The following is an 11,518-nucleotide window of genomic DNA, read 5'->3' on the forward strand; positions in this document are numbered from 1 at the left end:
AGTGTTAAACAAATCAAAATATATTTTATGCTTTAGAATCTTCAAAGTAGCCACCTTTGCCTTGATGACAGCTTTGCACACTCTTGGCATTCTCTCAACCAGCTTCACCTGGAATGCTTTTCCAAAGGTCTTGAATGGGTTCGCACATATGCTGAGCACTTGTTGGATGCTTTTCCTTCACTCTGCGGGCCAACTCATCCCAAACTATCTCAACTGGTGTCACGACTCCGACCGAAGGTGGCTCCCCTTCCCGTTCGGGTGGCGCTCGGCGGTCGTTGTCGCCGGCCTACTAGCTGCCACTGATTCTTTTCTCCCCCTCCTTATTATGTGTTTATTGAGTACACCTGTTTTGAGTTGGTTATAATTAGTGATGCTTTATTAGTCAGCCGGCCCGCCTGGTTCATTGTGCGGGATTGATTATTGTTACCTTGGTGTTTGCATTAGATGTACATGTTTGTGTACTTAGTGTTAGGCTGTTTTCGTTTCCCTGTGTCTGGGGCATTTGGTTTGAGCACCCGTAAGTGGGGTGACCGTAGTTCACCGTGTGTGCATTAAAAAAAGCTTTCCTGCACCTGATTTCACCCTCACGACACCCAGGACCTTACAACTGGGTTGAGGTTGGGTTATTGTGGAGGCCAGGTCTACTGCTGCAGCACTCTATCACTCTCCTTCTTGGTCAAATAGCCCTTACACAGCCTGGAGGTGTGTTGGGTCATTGTCCTGTTTAACAACAAAAGATCCCACTAAGAGCAAACTAGATGCGTATTGCTGCAGAATGCTGTGGTAGCCATGCTGGTTAAGTGGGCCTTGAATTCTAAATAAATCACAGACAGTGTCACCAGCCAAGCACCCCCACACCATCACACCTCCTCCTCCATGCTTCATGCTGGGAACCACACATGCGTGAACCACACAAGTCTCTTCTTATTATTGGTGTCCTTTAGTAGTGGTTTCCTTGCAGCAATTCGACCATGAAGACCTGATTCACGCAGTCTCCTCTGAACAGTTGATGTTGAGATGTGTCTGTTACTTGAACTCTGTGAAGCATTTATTTTGGCTGCAATTTCTGAGGCTGGTAACTCTAATGAACTTATCCTATGCAGCAGTGGTAACTCTGGGTCTTCCTTTCCTGTAGCGGTCTTCATGAGAATCAGTTTCATCATTGCGCTTGATGGTTTTTGCAACTGCACTTGATTGACTGACCTTCATGTCTTAAAGTAATGATGGACTGTCATAACATGAACTTGGTATTTTACCAAATAGGACTATCTTCTGTATACCACCCCTACCTTGTCACAACACAACTGATTGGCTCAAACTCGTTAAGAAGGAAAGAAATTCCACGCCTTGAATTGCATTTCAGGTGACTACCTCATGAAGCTGGTTGAGAGAATGTCAAGAGTGTGCATAGCTGTCATGAAGGAAAATGGTGGCTACTTTGAAGAATCTCAAATAGAAAATATATTTTGATTTGTTTATTACTTTTTCGGTTACTGCATGATTTCATATGTGTTATTTCATAGTTTTGATGTCTTCACTATTATTCTACAATGTGAAAAATAGTAAAAAAATAAATAAAAACCGTGGAATGAGTAGGTGTGTCCAAACTTTTGACTGGTAATGTAGGTAGAGAGCATTGAACAGAACAAGACTATGTCAATAACAAAATGTGGACAAAAATGCAGATAGTTCCAAATGTTTATACTTTTTTGGGCCTATTCCAATTTATTTTCGCTGCTCTGCTTGACGGAAGCTAAGCTTTGGTGTTTGGTTAATTGAATAATTCCAAACAGAACTGAGTAAGTGCCGATGTTGCCAGTAGCGGTGCGTGGGTAACATCACTTGGGAAGCCCGGAAAAAAAAGCCATATTATAGGCTATGTGTTGTGATAATTGCGTTGTTTGCTCTATAACATGTTAGTTAATATGCCTTGCAACTGTGATATGTAGGCCTAAGGCCAAGACAAAACCGGAGAGCAACCTCTGTCCAGTGAAGTCCACAAAGCACATTGTATGTAACAAACAGTTACATGACCTACAGTATGGTCAAGCAAGTTAATGTTTCCAACATTGTTGGACTACTCAACAACTATTGATTTAGAACCACAGAGGGTTACCGCAAGTCACAAAGACTAGCGGTCTTTGTGGTCTCACTATTCCAGGACCATTTCAACATCATCAAATCCCCTATGCTTACAGCGACAACTAAAAGATACCAAAAACGATTTAGTCCAATCAACGTAAGATAAATATGACGTGGCTGTCCATGGTTCTGATTTGTGTGTCTGTGTGTGTGTGTGTGTGTGTGTGTGCATTCATGCAAGTAGAAAAAACATAATGACTCACCCTACTCGTAGAAACGCCAATGTCATCCTCCTCTCTTTCATGTTGATGAAACGTTCTATGACTCAATACTGTACACTCTTTTAGTTTTTGTTGTCCTAGGCTACCTGGCTAATATCCTTTCACGGGTAACGATGAGCCAGCAAGTTAACATTAGTCTACTACATCTAGCTACATATTAACCTCCCATCCTCACAAGCCAGGGGCACGATGTATGAATTTATGGTTGGATCAGAATCATCCTTATAATCATTGGCCAGTACAGACTATTAGAAAGTCAAATTCCCTATTTCCATCCATGGCTAATTTATGAAAGGGACAATTTTAGCTTGATACTGTAGCTAGCCACCGGAGGACAACGACACAACGAGATGCAGTCAAGTTTTTTCTATCAATTACGTTTTGCTTTTGATTGACTCCAAACTGGGTTCCCTTGACACGTTTCCTTAGTGTGCAAGGCCCATTCACAGTTTAGCACACTCAGTTTAGCTCAACGGTAATTTGCTATTATTTTATACTTTTATTATCAAGCGAGGCCAAATGCTCACTGGCTTCCCCTGCATTCAATGCCATGGGCAGAAACAATGCCATACTCTTTTTGACCAGACGGCATCAGGTAGATACTGTAGGCTACACATACAGAGACAGAGGGGTAGTGTTTTGCTCGCTTGGATGCTTTCTCCGGTGGCATACAGTCAGCCTCTTGCGAACTATATAAACATGAGAAAAGTTTTTATTTTTTTCTCTGTACGTTTTTGGCATCCATGAATACAGGCCACTGGATGTTGCACGCAACTTAAAAAAAGGGAGATCGAGAAATTGAAAAGGCACATGTCTTATGATTCTTTCTGTGCAATATATGTGTTGTAAGCTTTTGAGCATTTTATACAGATGTAGTATCTTCATTTGATCACCCTGTTGCAGGAGAACGTTGCTGCAATGCAGGACATATCAAACTTGTAGTGTATTTGATTGAGGTTTAAAATGGCTTCTGAAGTTTGTAATTTCCATTTTGAAATGTCAGACTTGATTTCTTCTCACGAAAATCTATCAACCACTTTAAAAATGTCCATTAATTGCAATCCACATAATAATTCACATTTCCTGATGCTGTTGGATTATTTTCCTTCTGTGTACAAACTGGATCAAATTAAGATCCTACATCTGTACCCAGTACATACAGTAGTTGTTACATTCGTTGGATGAATTAGACCAAGGTGCAGGGTGGTAGGCGAACATCTTACTTTATTTAAAATGAACACCGAAAAACCAACAAAATACAAAACGAACGTACAGTTATGCAGGCTACACAGCACCTATACAAAATCAAGATCCCACAAACTAATGAGGGAAAAAGGCTGCCTAAGTATGATCCCCAATCAGAGACAACGATAGTCAGCTGCTCCTGATTGGGAACCATACCAGGCCAAACAAAGAAATAGGAAAACTAGAATGCCCACCCAAATCACACCCCGACCTAACCAAATAGAGAAATAAAAAGGCTCTCTAAGGTCAGGGCGTGACAGTAGTGCTGGAAATACATTTTCCACAAAGGGATAATAATAAATAAATTGACACCACCAGTACACTGTATTGTGTGAAGTGAATATCACAATAGGTTCATCAACTGACCATTCTGAGATACGAAGGGGATACAGTATTTATTAGATAGGCCCTTGTGGTATTCTACTCTGACTCCATTGATAAAAAGCTGATCAACTCATTTTCATGCAAGACAACCCTCACACTGGGCACAAACTGGTTGAATCAACTTTGTTTGAGCTTAACTTGTCAACATATTGTGACGTGGAATCTACTTGGATTGGATTCACATCTCTGACTAAAGCAAAAATAAAAGTTAAAGAAGAGGATTGAGCCAGTGGCTCAGATGAAACTTTCTAAGCTTTAGATATCCTTTAAATGTTGATATTTGGTTGAGTTGTCAACCAAACACAATTTAATATTACTTTTGTAATACAGTGAATAGCCTAAAGTTAAGGCAATCTTGTAAACTAATGTAAATGTGTTTATTCAACCTTAATTAAAAGGAGTAACATCCATGGCCATGTTTTGAGGTTAGCTTACTGTAACTATCAATGTCTTCTTTTGTAAGCATAGAAAGTGTGCATGTTCAAGATAGCATGCAAAGGTCGCAGGTCTGTGGATATCTTCACAATTGCTGTAAGAATCTGTGGACAATCTCGAACAGCATTGATCACTTCCACTTTGTACTTTTTAATGTAATCTCAACTACAATCCAGGTCATTTGGTTGTGTTATTAGATGAAGCACAGTGATAACACATTAAGTTGATGTAAAATTCAAAATATCTGACATTACATTCCCATTTGATCTTTGTTGTGTTTTTAAAGGGTTGAAAGTGCAGTGAAAACACATTTAAATAACAAATAAACCAAAAAATCAGACATTGTTTCTCCATTGGAATTGGGTTGTGCTTAGATGGTTGAAAGCTTAGCGGTAACACTTTGGGAATTCAATGTTCAAATTCTGGCTATCTTTTAGAGTGGGTGAAAAAAGGTTGAAGTGTCATTGATCCAACTCTCAACTAAATATTACCCAAATTTCCATGTTGAAATGAGGTGGTGTGCCCAGTGGGCTGTCTCTTGGTAGATAAATACTATTGTTATTCTGGAGCCAAAATCCACAGTTGCATCTCCCTCAGGCAACCGACAATTGTTGATAGTGGTAATGCTTATACTTCACTTGGAGAGCCAAAGAGTCTCTGTATTTGTGTTTCTGATCAACTCACACTACGTGACTTTTGGGGTTGGTTACCAAGTGAATGCATTTAATGCCTACTTAAGAATATGTGTTTATCATCTTGTTTACATATCTTTATATATCATGACTGAATAAGACGGTTTATTCAAGGTACTAAATCATGTGGCTACTCGTAGTTATCAACAAGAGACATGATTAGATATTTAAATTTGTTTTCCTTCGACAGAAAATTGTCATTTGGTATTTGGACTACAGTACATAAGATAAATAAAGTTAATATTCAGTTAAGAGTAATTAACACAATGCTTAGCATATGTATATGTTTTCAATTTATGCAATACATATGATTTCCAGTGTTCTATTTGTGACACTCATTTGTGTACTGGTTGATGGTCACTAGACTTGATACTGAATGCCGCACAGCTGCCACTCAGCTTCCTACAGTAGGGTTGGATTACCTTACTATATTGTTATCATTAGAATGTAGATCTACCATGCAGCAGCAGCATCACACAGTGTGGAAGTACAGTTGAAGTTGGACATTTATATACACCTTAGCCAAATACATTTAAACTCAGTTTTTTCACAATTCCTGACATTTAATCCTAGTAGAAATTCCCTGTCTTAGATCAGTTAGGATCACCACTTTATTTTAAGAATGTGAAATGTCATAATAATAGTACAGAGAATGATTTATTTCAGCTTTTATTTCTTTCATCACATTCCCAGTGGGTCAGAAGTTTACATACACTCAATTAGTATTTGGTACCATTGCCTTTAAATTGTTTAACTTGGGTCAAATGTTCCACAAGCTTCCCACAATAAGTTGGGTGAATTTTGGCCCATTCCTCCTGATAGAGCTGGTGTAACAGAGTCAGGTTTCTAGGCCTCCTTGCTCGCACACTCTTTTTCAGTTCTGCCCACAAATTTTCTATAGAATTGAGGTCAGGGCTTTGTAATGGCCACTCCAATACCTTGACTTTGTTGTCCTTAAGCCATTTTGCCACAACTTTGGAAGTACGCTTGGGGTCATTGTCCATTTGGAAGACTCATTTGCGACCAAGCTTTAACTTCCTGACTGATGTCTTGAGATGTTGTTTCAATATATCTCCATAATTTGCCTACCTCATGATGCCATCTATTTTGTGAAGTGCACCAGTCCCTCCTGCAGCAAAGCACCCCACAACATGATGCTGCCACCCCCGTGCTGCACGGTTGCAATAGTGTTCTTCGGCTTGAAAGACTCCCCCTTTTTCCTCCAAACATAACGATGGTCATTATGGCCAAACAGTTCTATTTTTGTTTCATCAGACCAGAGGGCATTTCTCCAAAAAGTACGATCTCTGTCCCATGTGCAGTTGCAAACCGTAGTCTGGCTTTTTTATGGCGGTTTTGGAGCAGTGGCTTCTTCCTTGCTGAGCGGCCTTTCAGATTATGTCGATTTAGGACAAATTTTACTGTGGATATAGATACTTTTGTACCTGTTTTCTCCAGCATCTTCACAAGGTCATTTGCTGTTGTTCTGGGATTGATTTGAACTTTTCACAACAAAGTACGTTCATCTCTAGGAGACAGAGCGCGTCTAATTGACTCAAATGATGTCAATTAGCCTATCAGAAGCTTCTAAAGCCATGACATAATTTTCTGGAATTTTCCAAGCTGTTTAAAGGCACAGTCAACTTAGTGTATGTAAACTTCTGATTTGGATTGGCAGTGACCTCTGCCTATTTGTGACAGAATCCCTGTGTAATTCAGGTCTGAATAACAGCTTGATTGTACTGTACATTCTCTTTGTTTACCAGTGGATAACAGCCGCACAGCGTTATTGCATTTAAAAAATAATCATAATCAGTTAGCAGTCATTTTGGACACCTGCAGCTACTCCACTCGGGAAAAAAAGGATGAATTCAAACAACTATATTCTGCAGTGTTTGGTATTCAACTCACTTCCCATAACATCCTCCTCTGTAGGGCCAGCATTGTGGGGGGGAAAAAATCATCACAAAACACAAATCTAAGAGTATGAACTCAAACACAGTGTTTGGTATTCGACACACTTCCCCTCCCACCTCGTGAAATGTTAAGCCATTCTCTTGGTAGCTCTAAAAGCAGCATCTATTCCATTCATTTGTACTAGAAACGACTTCCTGGCAGAAACGCTAGCATTTGTATATGTGAGAACCATTTTGCTAAAGAGTAAGTCTCGTAACGTATAAGAAACAGTCGCTTACAGATCAGATCACCCTCTTGGGGCAATGGCCACTATGAATTAAAAAGAGACTTGATAAGTGTTCAAGCAGTTTGGGTTACAGTAACAGCATGAAAGCTTTTTATGAATCATCCAAAATCAAATGTTCCTAATTAGTGTATTTGACCATGGTATGGGAATAACATATTGTTCATATCATTTACCGTGAACAATGATTTCAATTCTGTAAGTGGTGTTTTGGATGTGTGCATGCACTGGCTATACAGTGCCTTGCGAAAGTATTCGGCCCCCTTGAACTTTGCGACCTTTTGCCACATTTCAGGCTTCAAACATAAAGATATAAAACTGGATTTTTTTGTGAAGAATCAACAACAAGTGGGACACAATCATGAAGTGGAACGACATTTATTGGATATTTCTAACTTTTTTAACAAATCAAAAACTGAAAAATTGGGCGTGCAAAATTATTCAGCCCCTTTACTTTCAGTGCAGCAAACTCTCTCCAGAAGTTCAGTGAGGATCTCTGAATGATCCAATGTTGACCTAAATGACTAATGATGATAAATACAATCCACCTGTGTGTAATCAAGTCTCCGTATAAATGCACCTGCACTGTGATAGTCTCAGAGGTCCGTTAAAAGCGCAGAGAGCATCATGAAGAACAAGGAACACACCAGGCAGGTCCGATATACTGTTGTGAAGAAGTTTAAAGCCGGATTTGGAAACAAAAATACTTTAAACATCCCAAGGAGCACTGTGCAAGCGATAATATTGAAATGGAAGGAGTATCAGACCACTGCAAATCTACCAAGACCTGGCCGTCCCTCTAAACTTTCAGCTCATCCAAGGAGAAGAATGATCAGAGATGCAGCCAAGAGGCCCATGATCACTCTGGATGAACTGCAGAGATCTACAGCTGAGGTGGGAGACTCTGTCCATAGGACAACAATCAGTCGTATATTGCACAAATCTGGCCTTTATGGAAGAGTGGCAAGAAGAAAGCCATTTCTTAAAGATATCCATAAAAAGTGTTGTTTAAAGCTTGCCACAAGCCACCTGGGAGACACACCAAACGTTCCAAATGTGGAAGAAGGTGCTCTGGTCAGATGAAACCAAAATTGAACTTTTTGGCAACAATGAAAAACGTTATGTTTGGCGTAAAAGCAACACAGCTCATCACCCTGAACACACCATCCCCACTGTCAAACATGGTGCTGGCAGCATCATGGTTTGGGCCTGCTTTTCTTCAGCAGGGACAAGGAAGATGGTTAAAATTGATGGGAAGATGGATGGAGCCAAATACAGGACCATTCTGGAAGAAAACCTGATGGAGTCTGCAAAAGACCTGAGACTGGGACGGAGATTTGTCTTCCAACAAGACAATGATCCAAAACATAAAGCAAAATCTACAATGGAATGGTTAAAAAATAAACATATCCAGGTGTTAGAATGGCCAAGTCAAAGTCCAGACCTGAATCCAATCGAGAATCTGTGGAAAGAACTGAAAACTGCTGTTCACAAATGCTCTCCATCCAACCTCACTGAGCTCGAGCTGTTTTGCAAGGAGGAATGGGAAAAAATGTCAGTCTCTCGATGTGCAAAACTGATAGAGACATACCCCAAGCGACTTACAGCTGTAATCGCAGCAAAAGGTGGCGCTACAAAGTATTAACTTAAGGGGGCTGAATAATTTTGCACGCCCAATTTTTCAGTTTTTGATTTGTTAAAAAAGTTTGAAATATCCAATAAATGTCGTTCCACTTCATGATTGTGTCCCACTTGTTGTTGATTCTTCACAAAAAAACAAAAATACAGTTTTATATCTTTATGTTTGAAGCCTGAAATGTGGCAAAAGGTCGCAAAGTTCAAGGGGGCCGAATACTTTCGCAAGGCACTGTATTATTTCATTTTTACAATTGTAACGTCTGCTCCCAACTCACACCCTCAAACACGTAGATCCCCTGAGCGCAGCTCACTTTCCAGCTCACTCTCAAACACCTAGATCCCCTGAACGCAGGTCACTCTCCAGATCCCATTCACCTGAATTCTAATCACCTGTTCACACACCTGTATGTAATTACCACTAGCTATTTAGTTCTGTTCTTTGCACCCCATCACTGTGAGGTATTGTTTGTTTTGTGACACGTCTTTCGGAGCGCTGGTTTTCCCGTGATTTACTCCTCCTGTGTATGATAGTTTTTGCCTGCCTCACTAACGACGCCTTTTGCCTATTCCCTGCCTGTATTTTAGCCTATTGGATTTCCTGTTATCTACCTATTGTCTGATCTCCTGGACTACGTTACTGTCCTTTTCCCTGCCTGTACTGTTGCCCTTTTGGATCGCCTGTGTATGAGCTTCTGCCTGCCCCTGGACCCAGCTACCTGCCTCCTCCTGTGGTACTTTGTAATAAACACCTGCTGCGCCCTGCTCTTGAAACCAGCTCTCTGTCTCCCCTCGTGTTCATTACAACAATAACAAAATATCCTGGAAATCAAATTCCACCTATCTTTATTCCTCAATGTTTATGCATGTTGACGATGAATATAATAAAACTATTCAGTACACTAAAGTAAATGTATATTGACACATGTATTACATATAGGGCTAATTCTAATACAAACAGATGAATATTAAAGAGCAAGAATGCTTTGAACATGTTTTTCTACATAATTCAATTGGACATTCAATAAGCAGGGATTTTCTGTCTAACATACAGAACAAAAAAAACGACTAACGAAAGTCTGTTTATCAAGCTTTCTCTAGACTGAAATACAAAACAATCAATTAGTTACAAGTTGGTTGTTTTGAGGCCTCTATTTGAGATTTATTGGCACGTTGACTCGCTGCCATTTGCCCTCCCTTTTTATTGCAATTTTAATGACAAAATTAGGAGCCAGTGGTAAACTCAATTCCCCTCCAAACCAACGGGGCTGGAGCAGAATCTCATTTGAGCAGCGTGGAGATAGTGACATGTCTGAGAACCATATGTCTGACCGTGCTGGAGTAATATAACCTGCTCTGCGCACAAAAACAACAGCATACAAAATGTCCCAAAGCATGTAAATATAACTATATGATTTTTTTAACCAAATTTTTTAAGATTTGAAGATGTGTCCTCTCCACTCTCCCAAATACCCCCCCCCCCCCCCTCCCCCCCCCCACTCTCCCAAATACACCCCCCCCCCCCCCCCCCAACCAATGGTCTGAAGTATGAACATTAACCAGGGGCAGAGCAGAGGTATAAAGTTACCCCTTTTTTGAGTGTTCATCTCATTAAGCAGTTCTAGATATGGGTCAGAATATTACTGTAACGATGGAGGTCTGGGATATAAACTGAGATGTGTGCATTGGAGGGTTCTCTGTACATCGATATATCAATAATGGATCAATACATCTCAAATTATCACTCAACTCCTGTAATGTGGATAAACAATCTTTCTCTCTCCAGTTTAAGTTATCTAGCAATTGTGAACATGCATTATGCATGTCGGAAAACCCATCCTGCCTCAGCCTGGCCACACTCAAATTCTGAGACACAACAAACACATCAAAGTTTAAATATATGCGGAAAATACCTAGACCTCTCTATCCCGCATCAGTTTCACAATAAACTGGAGAAACCTAGATGTGTTATTGTGGCTGTTATCACAATAACATATGTGTATTGTAGCCTTCCTTTAAAATAATACAAATCTAACGGCAGCCATTTTGTTTATGCTGTCAGGGGCAATACTAACACTAAAGTAATACTAATGGAAACATCAATAAAACACTCATCTCTATCTGTCAACTACAGTAGCTTAGGTTGTTTTGTAATTCTGGCCAGGTGATCACAGATCTGTGAATAAGGAGAGGATGAATTTGACTGCTCCACTCTGCTGTTGGAGACTTTTTTGTTGCTGCCTTTTAAAATTTGAATTACTTTTATGGGCTCTTCAGGGGATAATCTATGAAGGTGTTACCGCAAGTTTAGTCGCAACAGAGAGTCAAGACAATGGCACACATAAATACTATAGGTGCTCCAAGACAAAGCGATAAGAGCACATTCGCAGGATGTGAAACGTAGGCCATTTGTGTCTTACTTGTCTAATTTGTCGGTACGTTCATTGGATCAGCGAATCCTTTTATTGATAGATTCTTAGTCCATCTGGGATGTTTTTGTAGAAGAATGTACAGTAGGCCTATTCATTTGTCACAGTATAACTTCCAGCACGGCTCTGCAACAC

The sequence above is a fragment of the Oncorhynchus mykiss genome, chromosome 16, assembly GCF_013265735.2.
Source record: "Oncorhynchus mykiss isolate Arlee chromosome 16, USDA_OmykA_1.1, whole genome shotgun sequence".
Lineage (NCBI taxonomy): Eukaryota > Metazoa > Chordata > Actinopteri > Salmoniformes > Salmonidae > Oncorhynchus > Oncorhynchus mykiss.